Consider the following 14,600-nt stretch of genomic DNA (forward strand, 5'->3'; position numbering starts at 1 on the left):
CCAGGCCTCCCTGTCTATCCCCAACTCCCAGAGTTCACTCAGACTCACGCCCATCGAGTCAGTGATGCCATCCAGCCATCTCACCTCTGTCGTCCCCTTTTTCTCCTGCCCCCAATCCCTCCCAGCATCAGAGTCTTTTCCAATGAGTCAACTCTTCGCATGAGGTGGCCAAAGTACTGGAGTTTCAGCTTTAGCATCATTCCTTCCAAAGAAATCCCAGGGTTGATCTCCTTCAGAATGGACTGGTTGGATCTCCTTGCAGTCCAAGGGACTGTGAAGAGTCTTCTCCAACACCACAGTTCAAAAGCATCAATTCTTCGGCACTCAGCCTTCTTCACAGTCCAACTCTCACATCCATACATGACCACTGGAAAAACTATAGCCTTGACTAGACGGACCTTAGTTGGCAAAGTAATGTCTCTGCTTTTGAATATGCTATCTAGGTTGGTCATAACTTTTCTTCCAAGGAATAAGTGTCTTTTAATTTCATGGCTGCAGTCACCATCTGCAGTGATTTTGGAGCCCCCCAAAATAAAGTCAGCCACTGTTTCCCCATCTATTTCTCATGCAGTGTTGGGACCAGATGCCATGATCTTCATTTTCTGAATGTTGAGCTTTAATCCAACTTTTTCACTTTCCTCTTTCAGTCTCATCAAGAGGCTTTTTAGTTCCTCTTCACTTTCTGCCATAAGGGTGGTGTCATCTGCATATCTGAGGTTATTGATATTTCTCCTGGCAATCTTGATTCCAGCTTATGCTTCTTCCAGCCCAGCGTTTCTCATGATGTACTCTGCATAGAAGTTAAATAAGCAGGGTGACAATATACAGCCTTGACGTACTCCTTTTCCTATGCGGAACCAGTCTGTTGTTCCATGTCCAAAGTTACTAAATCAGAATTCTCAAGTTTGGATCCAGGAATCTCCATTTCTTTGGAGAGCTCTTCAAGTGATTCTGGTATATAAATGGGTATGAGAGGGAATTTCTTGGTGGTCCAGTGGCTAAGACTTCATGCTCCCAATTCAGGGGGCCTGGGTTCAGTCCTGGTCAGGGAACTAGATCTCACATCCTGCAACTAAACAGCATGCAAGCCACAATGAAGACCCAGTGCAGCCAAATAAATAAATATTTTTTTAAAATGAGTATGAGAATCACAGCACCATTGCAAGCCACTCATTTTAAAGATCAGGCTCAGAGACCTTTAGAAACTTTGCCTTTGATGAGGTTCAGAACATGCTACCTCAAAATATGGCACCTTGGCATATTGATTATTTTAAGCTGGAGGACTTCGAGAAAGCATGTGCAGGAAGGACTCTTTGACCTCCCTCTTCATCCCTGAAGCAGGTCATGAGACCCTCCTGTAAGAGAAGTGTCCTTACCTCTGAAGACAGAGGGCTCAAGATGAATCCAAACAGGCCCTGTTTGTCAACAGGCCCTGTAGTCAACAGGTAGTTGACTACCTGTGTTCAACCATCTGCCTTGTCTCATTTTCTCCTCCTGATTTTCTACTCTTCATCAAACCTAGGATAAAAACACTCAAGCTTAACATGTCTTGGGGTCTTCATTCCCTTATGAAGAATTCTATGTCACGCAAAACTTACATTAAGTAAATTTGTATGTATTTCTCTTGTGAATCTGTCTTCTGGCCCAGTGTATAGGGCAAGAACTGGAGAATCTAGGAATGCAACAGGAAGAAGAATTTTTTCCTCCCCTGCCCTGGGCAAGTCAACCTCTGGGCCTCATTCCTACTTCATCTGTAAAAGTGGGATGGTAAATGGACCTACTTTAAAGGATTTGGAGGGGAAAAAACTTAAATGGCATTATTCATATTAAGTGCTTATTAACCATTAGTTAATCTTATATTATCACAAAGAAATTGTGTGAGTCTTTCCTGCTAATATCTAGCAAATATTGTTCAAGCCAAAAATAAATGGCTTTTCAATTTTATTCTTTCCAAAACAGCATATTTTATATGCTGTTTAAGAACTGTTTAAGGCTTGATACATTTGTGAAAAATCCTAATGGTAACAGGAAGCACTTTTTTCTTGGATCTATCCATTTTTCCATCCCACCTTCATTCAGGAGACGGTGACTGTGGACAAGCCATCTATTTCATCAGCCCCAACACTGGCTATTAATATAAGAGGACACAACTTCTATAAATGGTTCCCAAATGTTACTAAATAAATCAGTTCTGTCCTGTTTGTGGCATGCTATTCTCTTATGCAATTCCACTTGGGTCACCACGACTCTGCTCACTGGCTGCAAATTGCCTGAAGATTTTGTGAGTGTGAAATAAATGCCTCGCTCTCTCCTCAAATTTCCCTGACCCACGACTGCATTGCCTCAGAAGGCGCACTTACAAGGTAATTGCTTCCTAGACTCAAAATACCCAGCCTGTCCTACTCTTACCAGACTCCAGAGTAGCATGAATTACAAAAGGATATTTACTATTTTGTTTTCATTGGTTTAGTAAGCCATCTCAGAATTCTTAAACTGATTTGATTTTGGCCTAATTCCAAAGGTAAATTAATTCTGTCACTTCTGAAGGTATGAGGATGCTATCATACTACCCATACTGCTACTGCACTGTCAATGGCACGACCATCACTGCTATTAGCATTCAGCTTCTACTACTATGGGTACTGCTATTACTACTAATGCTGCTACAACTACTTAGTACTATTGCTGCTATTACTACTACTAACATGACAGTCTACTGCTATTAATTGTACAGCCACATTGCTAGCATATTTGAGCACTTAATACCCCCAAGCTTGTGTTAAGTGATAGATGTATATGTCAATTTTTTCATAATCTTGGATAATTGGTACTCTTATTAACCTCCTTTGACAGGTATTAAAACTGAAACATAGGCATTTGAGTTAAGGACTGCCTCTAAATTTGGGGCTCTTAATCCGTGTCCTCTGTTAGCTTCCTATCGGTCCAGCAGAAATTGCATCTCACATACCCACAAGACTAGAGTCACATAGCACAGAAAGCAACTGCTCTGAGATTTGAGCCTCCCTGTTTCCACGATTAACTTTCCCACTTCCCTGCTTGCCTTTGGTCTCCGCCAAAGGCCAGTGATGGCAACTGACTGCCTTGCCAAAGCAAGCTCTGGGTAAATAACTTCTGTTTGTTCTCATTTAGGGGATCTTCATTTACTTCCATAATTTCAGTGCTTTCTTCTCTGGCCATAGACTATGGCATAAGAAATAATAGTCATATTGAGGAAGGCATGAAGACAAGAAACTCTAGATCCGAACCCAGAAAGATTCAATAGGTAAATATCAGCCCCCACCTAGATAAGCAGAACAGTCCAAAAGAACATTTCTAAAAGGGAATTCTCAGACTTGTGGTCACCAAGGAGGAGGGGAGGTTGGGAAGGAGTGGACTGAGAGTTTGGTGTTAGCAGAGGCAAACTACTATTAGAATGGATAAACAAAAAGTCCCTACTGTACAGCACAGAGAATTATATTCAATATCCTGTGATAAACCATAATGGAAAAGAATATGAAAAAGAATGTGTATATATATGTGTGTGTGTATGTGTGTGTGTGTATAACTGAATCACTTTTCTGTACAGAAGAAATTAATGCAACAATGTAAATAAACTATACTTCAATAAAATAATTTTTTTTAAAAAGAAAGCAACTATTCTGCTTCTTGGGGAAAATAAATGATGAAAATAGGCAGACTGCAAGTAATGCAGTCATAGACAGCTGTGCTATCATCACCAAATACCTACTGAAAATGGTAAGATGCTGTAAGAAGGATTCTTGAATCAAACTGGGTGGAGAATACTGAGTCAAAGAAATTTAGAGATATTTCTTAATCAAAAAGCTATGAACATGCTAATGAGAACTGTGAATTTCTAAATTGAGGAAATCATCTTCTGTACTGATAACCACAAAAAGCTTTTTAATACAGAGCATTTGTTCTTCAGAACACATTTTGTGAAACGATGATCTAACCAAGTCAAAGGAAGAAAACAATCTAATGAGTTTACACGGGAAAAAGACTGGAAGGAAATACTCTAAAATGCTACAACTCCAAGTAGAGGGATTACTGATGACTTTTCCTTTATTTCATTTTATTTTTGGATCCAATCTTGGCTTTTTTCCATCTTTTTTCTAAGTTCAGAAAACCAAATAAATGCTAGTTGCTTTCTACGACATATAAAATAACCCCAAATAATATTTAAGTCAATATCAGGATAACTGCCTTAATTTTCCTGCAAACTTGGGATATGAGCACTCTGTTAAAACAGATAAAAATAAATGCAGGTCTGATAAAATTTGTAGAACAAAATACTTTAACCCTTAGGCATTCTACCCTTAGGTATTGTTTTCTATGACATTTGTAAACATAGTAGGCAGGTCTCAAGTCTTTCTTTTCGGATACCTTATGTGTATGGCATTTCCCTAATCCTTTGATGAAAAGCCACATTATCCAAGGAAGAGATATCAAAACACTTAAAAACTGAAAGCACGCCTTGGATTTCTTCAGGGTTGTCTGCAACATATTTCGTCATGAAGAAATGTATTCAACTGAGCTGTAAATTCAACTCCCAGCTTGTTGAAAGCAAGAATGATTGCACAACAATGTGAGTGTACTTAATGCCACTGAACTATACACGTACAAACAGTTCATCTTATAAACTTTGTGTTATGTTATCACAATAATAAAAAGCAAGGGAAATGAAATGTATTTAGGTGGTATATTTTATTCTGAAAGATCCTTACAACTTCAGATATTTAAAAGTGTATTCACAGCATTGTTTATTACAGTGAACCAGAAACAACCTGAATGCCCAACAATGGGGGACTGATGAAATAAACCAGGCCCAATCTCTAATACTTTAAAATATCTTTAAAAAACTGATGAAGCTTTATATTTATTATTATGGAATAATATCTATAATTAAGTGAAACATGCCTGTTATTAAATGGCCTATTAAGTTAAAATGTTTAAAACATTTAAATACAGTCTATACATATTTATTTCATAAACTGTTTGAATCTTTATGAAACAATCATTGTTTTCTGCTTTAAACATGTCCAGGTTACTTGAATATTTTGCAAATGCATATATGATTTTAATATCAGAAAATCCTTACAGCATGTTTTAAGTGTGTCAATATTTAGACACTATCCTTGTAGGGATCATTTTACATGATTAAAATTTAGGCCATTGTATGCATTATCGCAGAAACTACCATGGACCTCTGTTTCACCGTATTTAAATGAAAACTTAAGAACTAAGACCATTTTATGGAGAAAGCAATAAGTAAATGGGCCATGGAGTAAAATTTTGTTGGGGGCGGGGGGGAGAATAACCAGCAAAATCAGTATTTCAAACATTTGTTCCTTCCAGATTAAACTAATTTATACACTTTGATAGACTTTAAAATAATCAAAAATTGTTCATGGAAATAAAGTATAACTTCTATTTTAGAAATATAGTTTATTAATAGGTCAATGTGAAAAAAATTAATTAAAAATCTTGGAAATAAGCAATACAATTATTGAAATAGACTATACAATGAATGGATGAACTCCAGCTGAGTACGCACTGCATTTTCAAACTGCAACATAGAACCGAGATGTGCAAAATGAGAGATGGGGGAGCCGAAAGAATGAAAAAGTAACCAAAGTATGGAGAAGATTTCTAAGGCTCCCACATTTGTTTAACAGGAATTTCAGAATAAAAGAGTGGAGAGAATTGTGAAGAAGCAATATCTGAAGATAAATAATGGTTAATTTTCCAAGTAATCAAACCAGTCAGTCCTAAAGGAGATCAACCCTGAATATTCATCGGAAGGACTGATGCTGAAGCGCCAATACTTTGGCCCCCTGATGCGAAGAACTGATTCATTGGAAAAGACCCTGATGCTGGGAAAGATTGAAGGCAACAGAAGGGGCTGGCAGAGGATGAGACAGATGGATAGCATCACCAACTCAATGGACATGAATCTGAGAAAACTCCGGGAGATAGTGAAGGACAGGCGAACCTCGCATGCCGCAGTCCTTGGGGTCGCAAAGAGTCAGACACGACTGAGTGTCTGAACAACAAGAACAATTTTCCAGAACTGGAAAATTGGAAGACTAAGTCCTCAAAGTAAAAGTACTTCCTGAATACTAAGCAAAATAAATTTTAAATCATTTTAGACCATCAGCAGTTTTAAAACAGCTGTACCTACTCTGCCATTCTCAGACAACTTGCAATAAAAATGCAGAACTTTGAAAGAAATTACCAGAGAGAAAAAAATTATCTACAGAATAACGAAAATCAGAGTGATAGTAGACATCTTATCTACAGTCATAGATGCTCAAAGTCAATCAAGTATTATAAAAACAGAAGTACCAACTTCAGTATAGTGACTCTCGGAACAGAGAAAGAAGAGCATAAAAGGAAGAGGTGAAAGTGTTCACTAGCATTTATTATATAAGATCCTATTCAGTTTTTCTGAATTACTTTACAAAATATAAAGCCACTTTTTAAAAGAGTCAATAGTATTAAGTTCAGCAACAAAAGAATGGATAATCAAATTGTGGTACTGTATACAATAAAAGACTACTCAATAAAAATCATGTCCATAGTAACATGGTTGAATTTCAAGAACATTTGGTTCAATTAAAGAAGCTGGACACCAAAAAATACATGCAGTAAGATTCCATTTGTGTGAAGATCAAGAAGACGCAAAGTGAAACCATGGAGATAGAAATCAAAAGAGCAGTACTTATGGAGGGTGGGGATTGACTGGAAAGTTGGCACTAGGGAATCTTCTGGGGTGACAGCTAAATCTTGATTGGGGTATGGGTTATATTTCACATTGTTGTTTAGTCACTAAGTTGTGTCTGACTCCTTTTTGACCCCATGGACTATACGCTGCAGGGTTCCTCTGCCCAAAGGATTTCCCAGGCAAGAATACTGGAGTGGGCCACCATTTCCTTCTCCAGGAGATCTTCCTGACCCAGGGATTGAACCCACATCTCCTGCATTAACAGGAGGATTCTTTACGACTGAGCCACCAAGGAAGCCCACATAGGTGGATAAATTTGTCACAACTCATCTGTTTGTATAGCTAGGATCTAGGAATTTCATTCAGTGCACATCTTATCTCAATGTAGAAATAAAATTTTAAACCAAAGTTGAAATTTTTAAAATGTAGACCATTCAAGAGTGGAAAAAAGAACCACAACACTGGTGACACCACACACTTGAGGATATAAGGCCAAGGGCACTTCAGTTGATTGAAATGCAAGGAGAAATCTAGATATCACAGCTCTGTTACTCAAGAAGCACTCAGGACATCAGAGAAAAGGCCAGGGCTTCAAGAAACTAGAGAAGTATAACCTGAAACCATGTTTAGTGTCTTAACAATTTTATCAAAGCTTACTAAGCTACATACAAGCCTTGTCCCTGGTCTCTTTCCAAAGAAAGAGCTAGAAAATACGGTCACTGAAATAAAGTTAATGGCTTCCCTTTGTGTAAAATAAATATGTAAATACTTATGTAAATCATGTAAATCATATCTGCTCATTATAGAAAAAAACAGAAGTTATAGATAAGCAGAAAGAAAAAACTGAAATCACCAGTTAGCAAATATGTACTCTTAACATGTGGTTTGTTTTCTCCCAGGCTCTTTTTTTTTTTTTCTCCAAAAAAAATGTACCTTTCTAAATATTGCTTTTAATCTTTTCAATTTTGTTAGTAAGATTCTGCACAACATACTTTGCAGAAACCTGTGGCTGTCTTTGTTAGTAAAGAGCAAACAAGTAGATAATGTAATTAATCCTATTTTCGCTGGACTCAGGATATGATCTTAAACTGTCTTCCTTGGTTACTCTGTTTCTAAAGGTGGGTCTATTGTTGTCTAAGACAAAACCAATTTGTCTTTCAAATGTTACCATTTATGACTTGGAATGTGTTCTGTGATATTAAGGTAGTAATATTTCTTCACAAATGATTTCTTCTCACAAATACAAAAGCACCATTACCTAGGCTTGTGCTTGAAACATGACTACAAATGGCTATAAAACATGATTTTTAAAAATGAAAACACTAGAGTTTACCAACCTAAATGATTTAGGATCCCTTCTGTGGTCTTCTTGGTAGGATATACACTTAACCAGGTATTTCTGCCATCCATCAAAACACCTTTGCAATGTCTATGGGAGCTGCCTTTAGTCAATGCTGGATTCTGTTCAACATTCTCAATTTAACTATTTATTGTCCATTAGAGTACAAGTGATATAAGATCAGAGACTTTATCTCATTTGCTTTGTTATCCTCAGTGCCTAGAAGAGATAGAGATTCAAAATGAATATGCTGAATGAAGAGTAATAGATTTCCATATATCTAAGGGCAACTGATTGCTGAAATAATTTACAATCTTCAAGATTCCTCTCCCTTCCTTCTGTCTCACCTTTCTCTTTCTTTTGTGGCTGGACATTAACGAGTGAGGATGAAAATGCAGCCTGACTACGGGAAGAGCTGGGCATGCTGCTGGGTGGGATATGCCAGTAGTTTGTCCTTCAGATAGTGACATTGTTAATTAGCCTATTTCCCCCCCTTTCTTCATGATATAAAAGGGAGGAGAGGTAACATTCTAAGATACAAAAGATAAAATATAAGTGAATTAATATAAAGTTGACTTAGTTATTCCTTGCATTTTTTATAACAAAAGATTTGCCAGTGTCTTCAGCATCATAAAGCTTTGTAAGGACAACTTATAGTACCTATCTGTTCTTTATGTCTTCTCATGGTTCAGGGCACACTGTGAGTTATCAAGTATTTTGGTTGAATGAATGAATGAACCACTTAAGGCGACTGGGGAGAAAAGGAGGGTATGTGTGATACTTATCGAAAGTATCCAAAGTTCTTCTCAAAAATAATTTGATGAATGTATGAGGACAACAGGAACATAAAGAAAGCCCAAACTCAAGTGTCGCCACCTCTGCCTTGACATGTGGAACCAGGCCTGTGCACCGGTCTCAGCCGTGCAACAGAGCTCCCACAAGGAGATTTCAGCTCCCACTCCATCAGGACGCAGATATCACCACCTGACAATTCTATGAAGCCTGGAGACTAACCAGAGTCTCAGTTTATACCACGAGGTGGTGGGAGGTTCTGTGACAATGTTTAAAACAACTTGAACCCAAAATAACCAGTCATCGTCTAATATAGCCAACCATACTGTATAGCTGGTCTTCAAGCTGCGACTCAAAGTTACAACAACTGAACTTGGGAGCTTTTGTGGTTCCAGAGAAAACTGTGGAGTGAAGAGGTGAAAAAATGCCACAGAAGACCAGCAGTGAGTCAGAGTTATTGTTTCTCCAGTTTATTTTTTTTTTTTTAAGGCACAGCCAATATGAAGGGTTATTTCAGAGCTCTTCAGTTTCACTGGTGCATAATACATTTCTCAGTAAACTATTTCAAGGGGCCATGAACATTTTTTAACAGAATGGTTCTTACAATCTTCAGAATTTCTCATTTGAAAACCCAGGTTTTCTTCTAGGGGTTCAGAAAATCACCCCAACCAGGAAGGAGAAACAACTGCAAAACTATTAGGGAAATTACAACCAGAGGTTGATTTGTGCTCATCCTCTCACCATCATTTTGCTTTTATTTTTTTAGTCACAGTGAGGTTGTCTCCCTAATGCTGTGACCAACGTCATTCCTTACATACCTCACATAATTCTTGGGTCCTATTTTTAAATTAATGACAGTGTCATATGCTAAATGTTTCAAAACAAACTTCACACTGTTGGCTTCAATTTCCCCCCCGATAAAGCTTACAAAGTGATTGATTTAAGCATTGCTCATTGTCTTTGGTTGCCAGACCTTCCCTGACTTTGCTCAGCAAATGTTTCCATGTAACACAAACTAGCATCACTTTAAAAAATACTTGTGGGTATGATGGGAGCTTCTAAAATTGAAAAAAAAAAAATTTATCTGCCTGTCCAACTGCAATCCACTGAAATGCAATCTGGGGATTATAGAGTGTCAGATGGTGCCTTTACAATAACAACCACTCAGCAACTGGGGGAACACAAGTGCAAGGTTCTGGGTAAGCACTAAGACTATGGGGACGCAGTATTGGCATGTGTAACAGTTAGTGTAGGCATAATCTAGGCAAAGAAATTACTCTGCATTAGTTTTTATTTGCTGTAGTTTTTAATAAATAAAATCATTTGGAGGTTTTCTATATGTTACAGCATTTATAACTTCTAAAATGACTGTGCCCTTTTTTCAAAATGTTTGTTTCAAGAATGACAAGAAATGACATCCCAAAGTTTCATGAAAAAATCAAAACATGGTATTTCGCTAGCATATTTTGATCTAAAGTAAATCTATTTCTTGCATGCATCCCAATAGATTTTCCATCTTTCTTGGCATCAGAACATATTTTAAAGTCTTAAACATTTCTTGAGAGCTCAAACACATATGCATACTGTGTCAATCCGTTATTAAAATTAAAATAGAATTTTAATTAGTGCAAAAGTACTCTATTTTAGGCAAGATAAATAAACAGCCAATTACCCAGTTGCTACCAAGGCATCCAGATGGGCTGCCAAGGCCAAGTCAGGGCATCACCCAGGAGAAAATTACAACTACTATGACTGGCTGAGGCTTATATTACAGATCAGTAACGACAAATACATGGCACTTGTATCAGCACTCCCCTAAGTCACGGCCATGGCAGACATAACTAATTGAGGATGGCACTCTCTCAGCCCAGGAGCAACCTCAGAATCTTTCACAGAGCCCCACACCAGGCAGCCACTCTCTATTAAGTCAGTGTCTCATATGAAACCTATATTCAACCTCCAATTAAAATCCATTTCTCAAATAAGATGGATGCACAAGGTATTTCTCACTTGTGTCCCCCTTCAGCAATAATTTGACATTATTCACAGACAGAAGTGTCTCTGTGGGCACTTTGAGATCAAGGTAGGAGACTGTAATACCCCCTTTCGGTCACAGATGAAGGAGAGATTCTGTGAGAAGGCAGATGCACGTCTAGGCGGCTGACTCATGGACCACGGTCTTGGTTACAGACCCAGACACAGCTCCATGCCCCTGAGAACTTAGCTACAAGCTGTTACCTGGAGTAACAGGCAAATTTGGTCTTGGAGTACAAAATGAAGCAGTTCAAAGGCTAACAAGAGTTTTCCCAAGAGAATGTAGTGGTCATAGCAAACACCCTCTTCCAACAACACAAGAGAAGACTCTACACATGGGCATCACCAGATGGTCAATACTGAAATCAGATTGATTATATTCTTTGCAGCCAAAGATGGAGAAGCTCTATACAGTCAGCAAAAACAAGACCAGGAGCTGACTGTGGCTCAGATCATGAACTCCTTATTGCCAAATTCAGACTTAAATTGAAGAAAGTAGAGAAAACCACTTTCCACTCCAGTGTTCTTGCCTGGAGAGTCCCAGGGACGGCGGAGCCTGGTGGGCTGCCGTCTATGGGGTCGCACAGAGTCGGACACGACTGAAGCGACTTAGCAGCAGCAGCAGAGAAAACCACCAGGCCATTCAGCTATGATCTAAATCAAACCCCTTAAAATTTTACAGTGGAAGTGACAAATTGATTCATGGGATTAGATCTAATAGAGTGCCTGAAGAATTATGGATGGATGTTTATAACACTCTATAGGAGGCAGTGATCAAAACCATCCCCAGGAAAAAGAAATGCAAAAGGTAAAATGGTTGTCTGAAGAGGCCTTACAAACAGCTGAGAAAAGAAGAAATGAAAGGCAAAGGAGAAAAAAGATAAAGCCATCTGAATGCAGAGTTCCAAAGAATAGCAAGGAGACATAAGAAAGCCTTCCTACATGAACAATGCAAAGAAATAGAAGAAAATACTAGAAAGGGAAAGACTAGAGATCTCTTCAAGAAAATTAGATACCAAGGGAACATTTCATGCAACAAAGTGAAAGTGAAAGTCACTCAGTCATGTCCGACTCTGCGACTCGATTGACTGTAGTCCATGAAATTCTCCAGGCCAGAATACTGGAGTGGGTAGCCTTTCCCTTCTCCAGGTGATCTTCCCAACCCAGAGGACAGAAACAGTATGGACCTTACAGAAGCAGAAGATATTAATAAGCAGTGGCAAGAATACACAGAAGAACTATACAAAAGAAGATCTTAATGACCTGGATAGCCATGATGGTATGATCATTTACCTAGAGCCACAGTGCAGAGTATATAGTCAAGTGGGCCTTAGGAAACATCACTACGAACAAAGCTAGTGGAGGTTATGGAGTTCCAGTTGAGCTATTTCAAATCCTAAAAGATGATGCTGTGAAAGTGCTGCACTCAATATGCCAGCAAATTTGGAAAACTCAGGAGTGGCCACAGGACTGGAAAAGGTCGGTTTTCATTTTAGTCCCAAAGACAAGCAATGCCAAAGAATGTTCAAACTACTGCACAACTGCACTCATTCCACATACTAGCAAGGTCATGTTCAAAATTCTCCAAGCTAGGCTTCAATAGTATGTGAACACAATATATTAAAACTCATAAAATGCAGCAAAAACAGTTCTAAGAAGGAAGTTGATTGCAACAAATGCCTTTATTAAGACAGAAGAATCTCAAATAGACAACCTAGCTTCTAATCCTCAAGGGATTAGAAAAATAAAACCAATCTAATCCCAAAGTTGGGCTTCCCTGGTGGCTCAGTGGAAAGAATCTGCCTGTCAAGCCAGAGACACTGGCTGGATCCCTGGGTTGGGAAAATCCTCTGGAGACAGTAATGGCAGCCCACTCCCCTATTATTGCCTGGGAAATCCCATGGACAGAGGAGCCTGGTAAGCTACAATCTATGGGGTCTCAAAAGAGTCTGACACAATGATTAAAAAAACAATCCCAAAGTTAAAAGAGAGAAGAAAATAATAAAGATTAGAGCAGAAATAAAAGAAATAAAGGCTAGAAAGACAAGGGAAAGAGTCAATGAAAATAAAGGTTGGTGTTTTGAGGAGGTAAAAAACTGACAAACCTTTTGCTAAACTTACCAAGAGAAAAAGAAGACTCCAATAAACTAAATTGTAAATGAAAGAGGAGACATTACAACTGATATCACAGAAATACAAGGGATCCTAAGAAACTGCTATGAGTAACTATACACCAAAAACTGCCTAACTTAAAAATGAAAACTTTCCTAGAAACATACAACCTACCAAGAATCAGTCATGAAGAAATAGAAAATCTGAATACATACCCATGATTTTCAAAGGGAAAAGGAGGGGGATAAATTAGGAATTTGGGATCCACATACATATAGTACTAAATATAAAAAGATAACCAACAAGGACATGCTGTAGGGCACACAGAATTATACTCAGTATCTTGTAATAATCTATAATGGATAATAATCTGTTTTAGGGGGTTGTTTTTTGCAGCTTTCTTTGGAGGGGCCTCATAGCTTGTGGAGTTTTAGTTCTGCAACCAGGGGTTGAACTCAAGCCACTACAATGCCAGGTCCTACCTGCCAGACCACAAGGGAACTCCCAAGGATCTGAAAAGAAATTTATATACATATATACATACATATATATATATAAAACTGAATCACTTTGCTGTGTATTGAAACTTGACAACAATTGTAAGTCAACTATACTTCAATAAATAAATAAAATTTCAAAAAAGATAAAACATCTGAACAGACCAATAATGACTAAGGAATTTGAAATAGTAATCAAAAACCTCTTAACAAAGAAAAATCCAGGATCAGACAACTTCCCTGGTGACTGTCACCAAACATTTCAAGAACTAATAATAGTCCTTTTCAAACTGTTAAAAAAAAACTGAAGAGGAATGAATGCTTCCAAACTCATTTTATGAGGCCTGCATTACTCTGATACCTAAGCCAGATAAGAACAGGCCAAGAAAATAAAACTACAGGTCAATATCTCTGATGAATATAGATGTAAAAGTTCTCAACAAAATATTAGCAAACTGAATTTAACAGCACAGTAAAAGGATCACAGACCATGACTAAGTGGGATTTATCCCTGGGATGCAAAGATGGCTTAACATACACAAATAAATAAATGTGATAAATCACATTAATAGAATTAAGGATTAAGATCATGTGACCCTATCAGTCAATACAGAAAAAGCATTTCACAAAATTCAACACTTTCATGGTAAAAGTTCTCAACAAAGTGGAAATTATATATATAATCTCATTCTTAGGCGGTTCAGTAGTAACCGAATCCATCTGCCAAGGAGGAGATGCTGGTTCAATCACTGGGTTGGGAGGATTCCTGGAGTAGGAAATGGAAGCCCACTCCGGTATTCTTGCATAGAAAATTCCATGGACAGAGGAGCCCTTTGCATCCATGGGGTCATAAAGAGTTGGACATGACTGAGTGTGCACCCATGCACACGCACACTCACACACACACACACACAAATGTATGTGTGGGATATATACAACTCAACAGCAAAAAATCCCCCAAATAATCCAATAAAAAATTGGCAGGCAATCTGAACAGACATTTTCCAAAGAAGACATATAAATGGTCAACAGGTACATTAGAAGATGCTCAACATGACTAATCATCAAGGAAATGCAAACT

This window comes from Budorcas taxicolor, chromosome 1, assembly GCF_023091745.1.
Source record: "Budorcas taxicolor isolate Tak-1 chromosome 1, Takin1.1, whole genome shotgun sequence".
Lineage (NCBI taxonomy): Eukaryota > Metazoa > Chordata > Mammalia > Artiodactyla > Bovidae > Budorcas > Budorcas taxicolor.